Here is a 14,613-nt window from a genome sequence, read left to right as displayed (position 1 = left end):
CATCTGAGTCGGCTGAGGCCGGCCAGGTGAGTAAGTTCCCCCAAGAGCCAGGACTTTGTGCATCAGGAGTGCCCAGCGTGTATTTTCACAATCCACATTTCTGCAACATGGGAATGGATTTGTAAAGTTATGAAATTGAGACTTTGGCCTGGTACAGATAGGTGGAAAGCGCCATCCTCAGACCAAAATTAGGGTTCTGGAGTACGCTGCGTCCGCACACTACCGAACACTAGCGCGCAGCAGCTGCGCCATCATGGCGTCCTCCCATCCATCCAGGGGCTGCCATGATGACGCAAGTGCTGCGTAGCATCCAGATGTCACTGGCAGGAAGTGGCGGCATGGCGGCGCCCCTTCCCATTTGCGGTGCCACAAAAAGGCAGCGCATCGTTGCCGCGCCTTTTGGTGGCTGCGGCAAGGATGCAGGGCAAGACGAGCGGCACGGAGCCACCTGTCTTTCAATCCCCAAAGATATATATTAGAAAATAATTGTAAGCGTAGTGTACTTTTCCTGAGGAAGCCTTTTAAAAAATCACTGTCTGGCCCCATTCCCACTACCTTTTAAATCAGATCGTGAATCGGTTTGAACTAGACAGTAGGGACTGTTCGACAGTGGGACACACTCCTTCCTCGGAGTGTAGTGGCGACTCCTTCCTTAGGTCTTTAAGCAGAGGCTGGATGGCCATCTGTCAGGGATGCTTGGATTGGGAGTTCCTGCATGGCAGAATGGGGTTGGACTGGATGGCTCTTGTGGTTTCTTCCAACTCTATGATTCTATGATTCTAAGCCTTTGGAAGTATCACCCGTAGTTCTGCCTCGCAATCATTTCCGTTTCCCCCTCCTTTACTTCCACTGAAACAATGTTTAACAGACAGGTGTGATGCATATCTGTTAGTCTTCAAAACCTATGATGCACGGATGAGGTATGCTGTTTAAATGACACATGCATCTTAAGAGGCCAGAAGCTGCACTCCAATCCTTAGAAATCGAGTGTGGTTTTGGTGCGGCTCCCAGCCTCTTAGGGCGCATGCAGCATTTAAGCAGCATACCTCCAAAGTGACCCGAAGCAGCTTTATTTTGGCCTGTCTCTTTGATCCCCTAATTGATTTTTGTATGAATCTTTTAATGTATTTGTGATTTAATTGTTATTTTAAGCTGGGAGGAGGGTAGAATTTGGGATTGGTGTATATTGTTATTTTACCATGTGTTGGACTGTTTTAATGTTAGCCACCTTGGTCCTAGTGGGAGGATGTGGGATATAAATAAAAATTGTTGTTGTTGTTGTTGTTGTTGTTGTTGTTGTTGCTGTTATCTGGGTTGGGGTGACGAGATCTACTCTTTGTTATCAACAGGAAGCCTCATTTGTCCAGAGTGGGATACACAGAAAACGTGCTACAAAGATGAGAAGAGATATTCCACCTGGAGGGTATCGACCTGCTCCCGACTACCCAATAGCGCTGCCATGAGATCCGTATTCGAGGGCACCGTGAACGTGGCGCTCCTTCCAAATCCTCCTGGGCTGCCAATGTTTCTGCAATCCATTCTAAGACCTGTCTGTTTGCAAGTGTCTAAAACTACACCTGAGCCAAATCATACTCAACGTCAAATTCCACATGTTCCCTTTAGATGCAATTCACTTAGCCAGTCCTTGTTGGTTTCTCTGGGAGGTGAATGATTTCATTTTTTCCCCTCCCCATTCTTGATCAAATAAACTTGACCGATGGCATGTTGTCCAGAATCCACATCTCTGTTTTTAATGGGGCTTAGTTTCAACTGGATGGAGAGCTAGTGTGTTTATTATTAACTATGGGATTGGACAGACCTCCCCAAAAGGGTGGTCTGGAGCTGCCCGTTTTTGTTCCCAAGCTTCCCGTTTTGCGTTCCTCCGCACCAAAAAGAACCTGGTAAAAATGGGTTTAGTCTGTGCGGTGGTCGGTGGATGTCACAAGTGTGCCATTGCCACACTGTGGTGCATCAGTGACATAAGCGACGTGCAGCAACATCTATACACTGCGCATTGCTTACATTATGATGGCGGCCCCCATGTGGATGGGAGGCCATCATCATGCCACCTCGGTTACGTACTAGGGTTTGGGAGTGTGCAGTTGGTGTGTACTCCCGAACCCTAGAATAGGTGCCAGCACGCCGCTTCCTGCCCATCTGTCTCAGGCCTAAGATCCTAGATCGGCTACTTAACTAGCGTCCCAAACACAGACACTGACTTCTCCATCAAGCAAAGATGTTAAACATCATACAGAACTGCTTATTGGTGTACCATGTACGGTGCTCCCATTACACAATAGGACCCATTGCACTATTGTCTTTGCTTGCATGATGGTTACGTCTCTGAGAATACAGACATTGCACAGCTAGGCTCCAACTTTACGTGAACATAGGTCTGTTTATGATGGCGTAACTACTTAACAAGATGCCAGCTAGAGAAGAAACAAGGAAAGCCTTGCATTTGCAAAGTGGATCACAGAAGTCCCAGGTTCATGAAAATTGGTTCCTCCTCAGCTTATAAGTCTATATAAGAGACAATCATGAGATCCATTAAATTTTGCACTTGTGCTTGTTCTACAGCCAGCGCTTCACTCTTGGTTGATCTTCTGGTGGGAGACCATTCAGTCCAGGCCCTGTAGAGAAAATAATAATAATAATAATAATAATAATAATAATAACAATAATAATAATAATAATAATAATAATAATAATATATTTATATTTATGTACTGCCTTTCCAAAAGATCAAGGAGGTTTGCACAATTACATAATATATAAATGATTTACATGAGCAAATAAAAGTAGGGCTGATTTCTACCTCTGTAGTCCCCAAAAATTGCAAGAGCATGCCAAAGCCCTCAGGTCTCCTAAAGGAAAAAGGTTAAGCCATAATAGATCCATGTTGTGCATCGGTCACTCCGCTGGGTACCACAGTGTAATGGGTGGCTGTATATTGTAATGCTAGGTGAATATGGATGCTAAAAAATGGCTCGGTTCGATCTTCTGCCCACGGAAAGGCCATTACGCAGATGTAGATTGCCTTGGGCAAGTCACACACTCTCATTAACCCCTTGACTCTCCCACCATTAAAATGAATAAAAAATTCAACAATTAAAATAATTACATCAGTAAACTCGCTAAATGTAGTGAGACATTTTTCAGCGGGGAATAATTCAATCAATCGATCGACTAGTCATCAATCAATCACTGGTTATGTCAAAAGGAAAGGGCAACCTTCGAGATGAGAACCTAGTGTACCCATTCGTTCTCTTCCTATTCCTGTAGAGATTAAGATCTCCACCAAATCTATTCCTGATCAGATACATATCTTAATACCTGGTTGGGCATGGAGCTGGGCTCTTCCTTGGTCAGGTCAATAAAAATACTCAGACCATCAGAATAGATCTCAGGAGTATCTTGATTTTGACGGTCAACTTTGAAGGATCTTCCTAACTTGGGTCACCATGAAGCTCTCATCCACTTTGCTCATGGTCATATTCCTGATTTGGACTCTGATGGCTGTTGAGGATGCCTGGGCAGAGGATTCAGCAAAAGATGGTCTGGTAAGTAGAATATAGTTGGATTTTGGGGGGAAATGAGTGGTCCTCAAAGAGGCCAACACAAATTTGGGTGTTGGCTTGCCCCTCTCCAATTTTCAAAGTACCCCAAACTTGACAGAAACCTCATTCACCCGTTGGCCGATTGCTTGCAAAATGGACCTTCTAAATCAGTGGTCCTCGACCTTTCTAATGCTGCAACCCTTTAATACATTTCCTCATGTTGGGGTGACCCCCCCAACCATAAAATTATTTTCATTGCTACTTTATAACTGTAATTAAATATGTGCTTTCCAATGGTCTCAGGCAATCCCTGTGAAAGGGTTGTTTGACTCCCAAAGGGGTCCCGACCCACAATTAGGGAATCACAGTTCTAAATGCAGTGGATGTATGTGAAGGGGGTCACAATCATGGTAACAGTGTCACAATCATCACCAAGATGTTGCTGTTATTGGGTGCCTTTGAGTTGTTTCTGATTTACGGCAAACCGATCGCAGGGTTTTCGTAGAGAGGGGTTCGCCATTGTTGTCCTTGGAGGCTGAAAGAGCATGACTTGCCAAAGGTCACCCAATGGGTTTTCACATCTGAGCAGGGATTCGAACCCTGATCTCCAGAGTCATGGTCCAAAACTCCAACCACTGCACCATGCTGGCTCTAGAACTGACCCAATACATCCATGTTTGCAGTGTGCTTTAAGCCATTCCTGGCTTAAGTCAACCCTAAGGTGAGGCTACCATTGGGTTTTCATAGCAAGATTTGTTCAGAAGGGGTTGTCCTGGGTCAATAACTAATACTGCGATACTCTTGGTGTCTCAAGGAATGTGTTTTTCTCTCTGTGTGTATATGTGTGTGAAAAAGGTCCCCAGTCCAATCTGCAAGCCTTTTCTTCCCACGGAAGTAGGGTTGCCATAAATCAGGACCTCCAAACCGGGACAAATGTAGGGCAAATGTAGGACAACCTTTTCAAATGTAGGGCACATTTTATAAAAATGGAGGACATGCGGAAAAAATTGATGCTTTTTTAAAATGTTAATATAAATGCATGTTTCTTAGGCATGATCAAAATGGAGGACATTTGGGCATTATTCCTAGTCAGATGGCAGAAATGGACTTCCTTTTCTGCCCAAACCACCCCCCTCCATTCCAAAACACACACAACAGCACATTTGGGCACTTCCCGTGGCTTTACTTAACATGGCCTCTTGCATAGTTCAGAGGCTTATTCCATAATCAAACCCCTTGAGTTTAACACTTAGCATGGTTTAACATGGCTATGCATATTGAACATGTCAAGGTGGTTTCACAAGAAGTAGATTTGCCGTTTCAGGTTTCTTGCACCAACTCTACTTCTCAGAAGTGTGTACTTAGTCAAGGGACTTTGATTTTTTTTCACTGCACATGAGTTTGTAAAAATCAGAGCAGCTAACATTGGCCATGCCTGAGAGGCTTGCTGATATCAATATCACCATCACCATCATCATCACCATCATTGTCACAACAAGGGAGACTTGTTAGCATTAAAAGCACAAAAAATACACCAAAACCACACTTTGGAAGGTGACACTCTCTCAACTTCAGAAGCTGACTCAAATCACATCATCACCACACTATCATTGTCGAAGCAAGGGACAATTGTTAGCATTAAAAGCATCAAAAATACACAGAAAAGGCACTTTAAAATGCACTTTAAAAATACAGCTTAAAATGCACTTTAAAAATACAGTTTAAAAAATACAGCTTAAAAATGCACTTTAAAAATATAGTTTAAAAAATACAGCTTAAAAATGCACTTTAAAAATACACTTTAAAAAATACAGCTTAAAAATGCACTTTAAAAATACAGTTTAAAAAACACATACAGTACTTCCTCCTTCTCCTTCTCCTCCTCTTCATCCTCCTCCTCCTCCTCCTCCTCCCTGGCACCAAAAAAGGGCAAAGGAAATGGCCCTTTCCTTTCCCCTCTGGCTGCAGCCCAGCCCAACAGAGGAGGAACTCCTCCTCCTGAGTCTGGCTGGCCAATGGGGGCAGACTGGGGCTGGAACAGCCCCGCCCCCTGCCAGCCCTCACAGGCTCAGGCCTGGAGGACCCAGCCTGAGGAGGAGGAAGTCCTCCTCATTAGCCCTGCGCGCAGCTCTGCAAGGGCCAGCAAAGGCAACCTCATCCACCCGGGACAAGGAGGAAACCGTGCAGGGACGCCCCCTAGTGGTCAAAACCCGGGATTGTCCCGTCCCCAGCCGGCTTATGGCAACCCTACACGGAAGAAACTCCCCATTTAACACCATTTGCTTCCCTCTCCGGTCCGAATTGCACACCTCCTCTTCCCATGGGAAAACACACACCTCATTTATCCAGTTTGCAACCATTCAGGCCTCCATATTCCCTTTCAGGGTGATATACAGCTTGTCTAAAGTCGGGGTCATGATACCAGCTCTCTCCTGTTTGCAGGAAACATTGCAGATCTGGAAGAGGCTACTTAGAAAACGGGCCGCCAAATCCAAGAAAGACATTAAAGATTCACTCCTCTTTTACGCCATAATGAAAGTGCTCAATAAAGGCATTGATAACGAAAAAGTCCTTTGCTACCAACCGACGCCAGACCACCCAATAGCTTTGTCATGAAAGCCTATATATATATATATATATATATATATATATATATATATTGCCGTCCATCTAATATCCATCTGGACATCTTTCTGGAACTGGACTTGCAATCCTCAGATTCACAGGGATGCAACTCTAAAGCCTAGCATCCTCGCTCTCTGTTCTCTTTAAGACATTAAACACATGATATTTAAATATCATCTGATCCCTATTAGACTCCTCAATGGCTTGTAATGGTTCTAGCAACAAATAAAGTTTGCTCAATATAAGTGTGACTTTCTATTTATGAGGTTGCATTTCATTTCGTTTTCCTTAGGGAAGGGAACTGGTGGCTTCCATGTCGGCCTCATTTTCACTTACCAAAAAAAAGCAGTTTGCGATCCAAATCGGTGGATCGATTCGGCAGCAGAGCATGGTTCCCGCTACATTTGCCCCGATTGAATTTTGTTCCCTGTAAAATAACCCACTTGGGGTCTGTATTCATGAATAAATCGGCTCAAAATAGACCCGCTCCAGCTGGCCGAAGGGCAAATTTAAATGGATTCTGATCCGCATCTGGTTCACACACTTGAGCGGAATCAATTTATCCAAAACGGCACGGAAAACAGCGTCAAAAAGACGCGGGTTCAAAATGGACCCACTGCTTATTGGTAAGTGTGCTTTTGGGGACTTTCACAGTCTCTATGTCACTCCTAAAGTAGGGATTGTAAATACGTTGCAGTCAAACTCTTGTCTCAGATCTTCTCCTGTCCTTTCCAGTTTTATTCCGGAGATCCGGAATGATATACAATGGGAGAAAGCAATGCAATATGATGGAGAACATGATGGAGAACATCAGGAGCTTGGTGACAATGACACAGACGATTCAAAAATGTTGTCTTTTGTGTATATTAGCTGCCTTGGGTCCCACCTTGGGAGAAAGGCCAGATAAAAATAAAATAAAGAAATAAATACGGGATCTGTAAATATCTGCCCCTGGTCAGATATTTCCTCGACATCAACGATGAAAGAGTTTGAAGATAATCCAGAGTCCTACCTTGCAAGGGGAGGGTGATAGTGGGATGATGGCGGTATTGCTGTGAAATGTGGATATAGCTTGAGTCTTGGAAAGGTGGACACCCACCGTCAATGTTTCTCCTCCACATCCGCAGGACCGAGGGAGAAGGTCCCTGGAGAACCTGGTGCCCATGTCACAACGCGGCTGGCGCCGAGCCGCGGAGAAGCCCACGAAAATGATTTGTAAGAAGTTTTTCCAGGGCTCATGGACAGAGTGCTGACCACCAGGATGCCCACCTTATCCGTCGGGATCCACTGGGTCCTGAGATCGCTCCCGTCTCCTCCGACACCACGAATTGGACCGCTGTTTCTTCGTTGGAAACGTCTTGGTGGCACCCGACTCCTTTGGACCCACAAATAAAGTTGAATAAAAAAAATAAAGCTTGCTTTGTGTTCATTTATCGATCTGTTTTTTCCATTCATCAAAGAGAAACGTTACGTTTTCTCCTAAGGTCCATAGGACACTTGGGCTGTGATTTTCATGGATTTAGTAAGTTCCAATCTGAATCAATGCTTTATAACCAAACTAAGAAGAAAAGTGTATGTTTGGGAATATATAAAACGATGGCGGAGAAGAAGATAATCATAAAAGAGAGCCTCTGTTCGCTTTTGTAAGGTCCAGGGAGATATCTCTTATTATTCTTGCTTTCTAGTACAATAGTCTCTAACGTTATAATCCGTCCCCTAGTTATTTTAGTCAAGGGAGGACCAGGGTCATTGAAATTGGTCCGAACTGATTTGCGATCCGGTTTTAAAAGGTAGTGGGAATGAGGACCGGGTGTCAATTGTTTTTGTTCCGACTCCTTGTTGAAGTTGCAGATGTAACCAGGGTTCAATCCTCTCCTCCTTTTGACCCAACAGGAGACACTTCAGTCCCGTGGAGTCAGGCATGTGGAGCATTTCATGGATGACGGTGGTGACGATACGGATGGATATTTAGGTGACGAACCCCAGACCGTAACCAAACGGCCTCCATGCTTTTTCTGGAAGACGTACACTTCGCATTGCGTTGGGTAAATTTACAGCGCTTTATAAATAAAGGTTAATAATAATCATAATAATAATAATGAGCTTCTTCCATCAGTCAGTCACTCACCAGCATCGTCTATGGCCTTTTGATCCATTTCACCAATAAACCAATTCATCTCTAACCCTTTAGCCTCTTTCACAAGTCTTCTTTGGGGAAGAAGAGCAGGAACTCTTCTCTTAATGTCTTTAAGGATTGCGTTTCAACTATATTGTAACCCACCTCGTGCCACGAGGAGAGGCGGATAAGAAATAATCATCATCATCATCATCATCATCATCATTATCATTATTATATTCTTGGGTCTCCCCCCCCCCCCCCCCCCCGAATCCTCTCTACTGGATTAGGGCATTGCACATCTTTTGTAATTCTGATTCCTGCACATGTAAAATCCACTTATTTATTGATTTGGTTTCAAAATTTGATCGATCATTTAACATAAAACATTAAGATGAACATATACTTCTGTAACATACACTGCCATACATTTACATGTTCTTCTTTACTTCTTTACTTTACTTTATATATTTTTCTCCTCCTTCTGCAATTCTCTCTTCTTCCTTCTGCTTCCTCCTCTTTCTTCTCCTATCTTTGTTCCTTCTTTATTCCTTCCTCCTTTCTTCCCACCATTCTCTTTTTCCTCTCCATCCTTTCTCTCCTCTTCCACCTTCTCAACTTGTCTGCCTACTCCTACCTTCACCTTACATACTCATACCTTCATTTATTCGTCTTCTCTTCTTACTTCCTTACTTACATCTTCTATGCATCTTCCTCATATCCATGCAAGTCCACTTATGAAGATTCAACTCTCATATAGGATTCCAGACATCATCATCATCATCATCACCAATTATATCTCGACTTTCTCTTGGAGTGGGACCCAAGGTGGCTCATGAAAAGAATCAAGTACAAAGACCAGCCATGAAAGGCATCGGCATCACATTTACCCAGTGGGTTTCTATGGCCAAATGGTGACTCAAACCTGGGATTCCCAGAGTCTACACACTGATTCTCAAGACATTTTCAGAGAGGGTTAAGCAGGGAATGATAGGCCTGGTACAAATGGGCATGTTGTGGCACACTGGAGCCAAAATTAAGGCTCAGGAGTGCGGGGTATCTTCATGCTCCCCAGCCCTAGCGTGTGGCGGCTGCGCCATCATGGCCCCCATGAAGATACAAGCGTGGTACAGCGCTGTGCTTGCATCATCAATGCACAACAGTGTGCCTATGCTGCAGCCGTGGTGGCTGCACGCACCAAGAAGAACCTGCCTTTAGCGGGTTATTTTTGGTGTGAAGGACACCTGCGTGGTTTGGTTGCTGCGGGTTCTCTCAGAAGCAAAAACAGGCACCTCCAGCCAACCCTTTCGGGGCGGTCTGTCGAGTCTCATAGAGTCATAGAATCATAGCGTTGGAAGACACCTCAAGGGCCATCCAGTCCAACCCCTTGCCTTGCAGGAACTCTCAATCAAAGTATCCCCAACAGATGGCTATCCGGCCTCTGTTTAAAGACCTCCAAAAGAGGAGATCCCACCACCCTCCAAGGCAGCATCTTCCACCGTCGAACAGCCCTTACTATCAGGAAGTTCTTCCTAATGTTGAGGTGGAATCTCTTTTCCTGGAGCTTGCATCCATTGCTCCAGGTCCTAGTGTTTGGAGCATCAGAAAACAAGCTTGCTCCCTCCTCAATATGACATCCCTTCAAATATTTAAACAGGGCTATCATATCACCCCTTAACCCTCTCTTCTCCAGGCTAAGCATAACCAGCTCCCTGGCTGCCCAGAGTTGTAGTCTACTGCTCAAACCATCATGCCATGTTGGCTCTTAATCCTACTATGAAGCCAAATGTCCCAAATAAATAAATATGGGAGCACAGTTTTTGAGAGAGGAAATGTAGCCTGTGACGGAGGACCTTGGCTGTTCTTTCTAAGTCCTGTTTTAAAATTTATGGCCCCAATCATCACAGCAAAGTAGAAACCAATGAGGCCAATGTTAGATGTGGCCGATTTGGGCCATTAATTTGGGAGGAAGGCTGGGAAATATAAAGAGGGCTGGAGAGGCCCCTTTGGAAACATCATCATCTTGGCCTGAAAGAGCTACTCTGTCAGTCCAAAAGGAAAGGTGCTTTGACTGGGGTCCGTCATGGAGTGGAAACTGGGCCTGATGGCAATGCTGTTGATACTGGCCTGGAGCAGCGCAGATGACCAGGAAGAAGGGAAGAAAGAAGAAAGGAAGAGAGACGAAAGTAAAGCGTGTACTGGTCCCCCACCATTATGGGTGAGTTGCGACCTTTTGGGTCTTCCATTTGTGGGTTGGGAGGCAAACTTGCAGGAGAAATAAAAGGTAGAATTGTGGAATAGATGCCCCAGTTTGTTTCCAAAAGATGAATTCAGCCCCAAGTTTGTCCCAATTCAGATCTGATGATGAATGGTGATGGGGAAGGTTTCCATGTCTGTGAGATGGAAGATGAATCCCTTCTAAGGTTTGGCTAGCTTTCAAGGAGCTCCCCAAAGTTCAAGGATAAGACCGGACACTTGGAGAGACCATGGAAAGCCCAGATTAAAACCTGCCCTGGGTTCAACTGCCCTATTGACACAGAAGCCACCGGTTTCCACTGATCTGACCCATTTTGGAGCCAAGTCTGCATCGTGGTTTGCAAATCCAGATTCCCATGGCTCCGGTTGATTTGTATGGGGAGCCCAACAGTTGTGCGTTTCAAGCAGGGGGTTCCCCCATTAAAGTGTATGAAGTTTGGAAGATTGGGTGCCCTCCTAAAAGAGGATGAAATTTGACATATTGGTATGCAGAGGTGGGCATAAGAGTGTGCCAGCAGTCTCCAAAGGAAGATGCAGCCAAAGCAATCTTGGAGGGCCTCTTTCTCCTCCGTCCTGCAAGCTCTGGGTCTTGCTATCCATATTTTTCATGCCTTCTTGGCCCTATGACTTACTAGCATTGCACTCTTATCATCTCACTGTCTTGCCTCTTGGTTCATATCTAAGGATGGGTCCCGGAGATGCGGCACAAATACCCCGCTCTCCGAAGTTGTAGCCCAGCATTCAAGGCTGGCACGATCTTATGCTCACCTCTGCCTACCAATCTGTCTAACCTATTGTATATACTCATGTGTAAGTCTAGAAATTTAGGTAAGAAAACTGACCCCAAAAAACCTGACATGACTTATCCATGGGTCAATGTAAGTAGTAAATTTAAAAGAAGAATCTCCTGGTGGGAAGCAAGAGTATAATATGTGAAGCACTGACCCCTTTTACTCTCTCATCCATCCAGTCTTCAGAGTAAGCACAAAGAGTTATGTCTGCTGGAATTTGATATGTTCTTTGGCATTGTTTTGCTTTGCTCCATCCTTTAGATCCTTTGCTATGTGCCCCTAAGTTTCACCCTTGACTTATCCATGGGTCATAGCAAAATCCATCGTTTTGGCCCCAAAACGTGCCCACGACTTATACATGAGGTCAACTTATAGTAGAGGATATGTGATAATCCACTTGTAAGGGTCTACCTTGGCTCTTGATGGAGAAAACTGGCCGAGAATAATGGCAGATATACCCCAATTTCAACCCTGTCCTCACCTTTTTCGACCCACAGCCTCCAGTGCGAATCCTCACTGCGAGGAGGCGTTCGAATCCATCCCATCGCGAGGTCCAGATGGAGTGCGTTGATGGGAAATGGCAGTGGGTCCCGCGGCATTGAGGATACCTATGAGGACGAGGCTGTCGGACGTTTAGGCGAGGATCCCAATGCTGTGTGCTGACCGCCTTGTAGAGCGAAGTTGTTCTTGGAGACCTCTGGTCCTTCTCTCTCCATCTGGTTGAGACAGTGTCTTCCTCGCCTTTCCTGTCCTTCTCCGCCTCCATCCCTCATTCGCCAGGGCCTTTGTCCCCTTCTTTCATTTCTTATCTCAGCATCTCGATCCCAACTTGGGAGAAAGGCAGGATTAAATATCAATGCAATAAAAATGCAATGGAAATGCAATGCCTCCTGCCTCCAGTTTTTGGGGCCCAGTTCTGTGGAGGGGAGGCCTTCGTGTCCGTGGGACAATGGATGAACCCATCCCAGGGCTTGGGTGGCTTTCAAGGAGCTCCCCAAAGTGCTGGACCCATTCAGGAATAGAGATCAACCACTTGGAGAGACCATGGAAAGCCCAGGTTGAAACCTACCCAACATCCAATGGCCGCACTGACACAGGCGCCACCAGTTTCCATTGATCTGACCCACTGCAGAGCCAGGCCTGTGTCCAGATTCAGAAATCCAGGTTCACATGACTCTTGTTGCTTTGTATGGGGATCCCAAAGGCTGTGCATTAAAGTCTATGGAAGCCTGAGCAGCCTCTGAAAAGCAGGTTAAGCCTGGAAAATATCAGATCAGTAGATAGAGGGAAGCATAGGACTGTCTGGACGCCGCCATGCCTCCAAAAATTGCCCTCGTTTGCATCATGCAAGATAATAAGGGCAAGGCGGAGATGGGTTTGAAAGCAACCTCCTTCTTCTCGAGCATCTAGCAGGGTTGCGAGTTCAAGATCCTCCCAGGCCTTGAGGCTTCTGTGCCAAAACCTGAGGCCAAGTCAGGAAACTCTCAAGGAACCATGTTTTTAGATGATGTTTTAACTTTTGTACGTCTTACATTTTAACATTACTTTGTTTTAATTAGGTTATTTTAATTTTTAATTTTTTTTAAAAAAATGGTTTTAATGTGCTTTTATATTGCAAGCCACCTTTTTGGGGCATAAAAATAAAATAAATTATTATTATTACTATTATTATTATTATATTTATATAATATTTGTATTATATTTAACATTACATTGTTTTAATTAGGTTATTTTAATTTTTTATTTTTTTAAAATGGTTTTAATGTGCTTTTATATTGCAAGCCACCTTGTGTCCCTTTTTGGGGCATAAAAATAAAATAAATACATATATTACTATTATTACTATTATTATTATTATTACTATTATTATTATTATTATTATTATATCCTTGCCTTCTCCCAGAACTGGAACTCAGGGCGACTTACAACGTTAAAAAGCAAGACAATTAAAAACATACATAAATATTACATTAAATGACTACAATAGTTTAGAGAGAGGGGGGGGCATGTCGGTTGGTTGGGGAGTGATGGGAATTGTAGTCCAAAGCTAAGTCCCTGGACTGGGACACAGAGCAGCAGACCTCTTGAACTGCAGGACCCATCATCCCCCTTCCACACACAGATATACAAGGAAGTGCCAAGCGCAGAGGCATCCCTCGCTTGGCAAAGCCAAGGGACCTTTCTTTCCTCGTCCTCCGTCCAGCTGTAAGGCTTTCTAGCGGCACTGGCCTCAATGGAGGACGGAGAGAGGGAAAGAGCCGCTGTCTGAAGCCACGGACTCCTGGGAACCTCCTTTTGGGAAGCCCACTGGCCTCTGTTCCTTATTCCTCCTGGGACCCAGAGGCAGATAATAATAAGAATAATGAACCATTCATGTTTTAAATGATTATTATGTGCATGCTCCACGTGCAAAGGGTGAGGCCACGCCCCTCGGGAATAGGCAGCCAATGGGAGCGGAGGAAGGCACAGATCAAGAGCAGGACGCCACGCCCCCTCAGGAACGGGGAGCCAATGGGAAAATACCATGAGTCTCCATAGTCTTCGGTTTGATCAAGTTCTGGCTCAGGAGAACATTCCTAATACAAGGCTGCCATCTTGTGGCGACTCTAGAGCAATGCAGCCTCTCTGAGCTTCTTCGAAATTCCTTTGGATAGACCTAAGGAGAGAGAGAGGAGCTGTGGTCGAGCAAGAGAGCGCTCTAAGGAGAGAGAGAGGCACAAAGGTCGAGCAAGAGGTCGACCTAAAGAAAGAGAGGGAGGGAGGGAGGAGCCTCGAGGGGAGAAGGCGCCCTTTCTGCTGCCGCCAGAGGGCGCTCCAGGACAACAGGGAAAGGGGAGGCTCCCTTAGCGAGGGCAGGGACTGAGCTTGGGACTACAATTCCCATCACCCCCAACCGACCCACGTACCCTTGGCCCTGCAGCGCCCTTTATATGTGGTTGTTGTGTACTTTCTGTGTGTTTGTGTGTGTTTGTGTGTGTATATATACACACAAACATACATATTAAATTATATATATATATATATATATATATATATATAAACCTTGTGTAATATGAAGGCACACAACAAGAGAGTGTGTGTATATATATATGTGTGTGTGTGTGTGTGTGTAATTTATATCATTAATATTATTATTTAATATTATAAAATTATATACAATTATTTAAAATTTTATTTTATGTAATTATATAAAGATACATAAATACATACATATATATATATAATTTTATAAAAACATAATTAAAAAGATAAAAAGATAAAAATA

Source organism: Sceloporus occidentalis, unplaced genomic scaffold (assembly GCF_023333645.1).
Source record: "Sceloporus occidentalis isolate IW3139 unplaced genomic scaffold, rSceOcc1.0.p SCAF_8, whole genome shotgun sequence".
NCBI classification, from domain to species: Eukaryota; Metazoa; Chordata; class Lepidosauria; order Squamata; family Phrynosomatidae; genus Sceloporus; species Sceloporus occidentalis.
Note: the sequence above shows the minus strand (reverse complement) of the source record.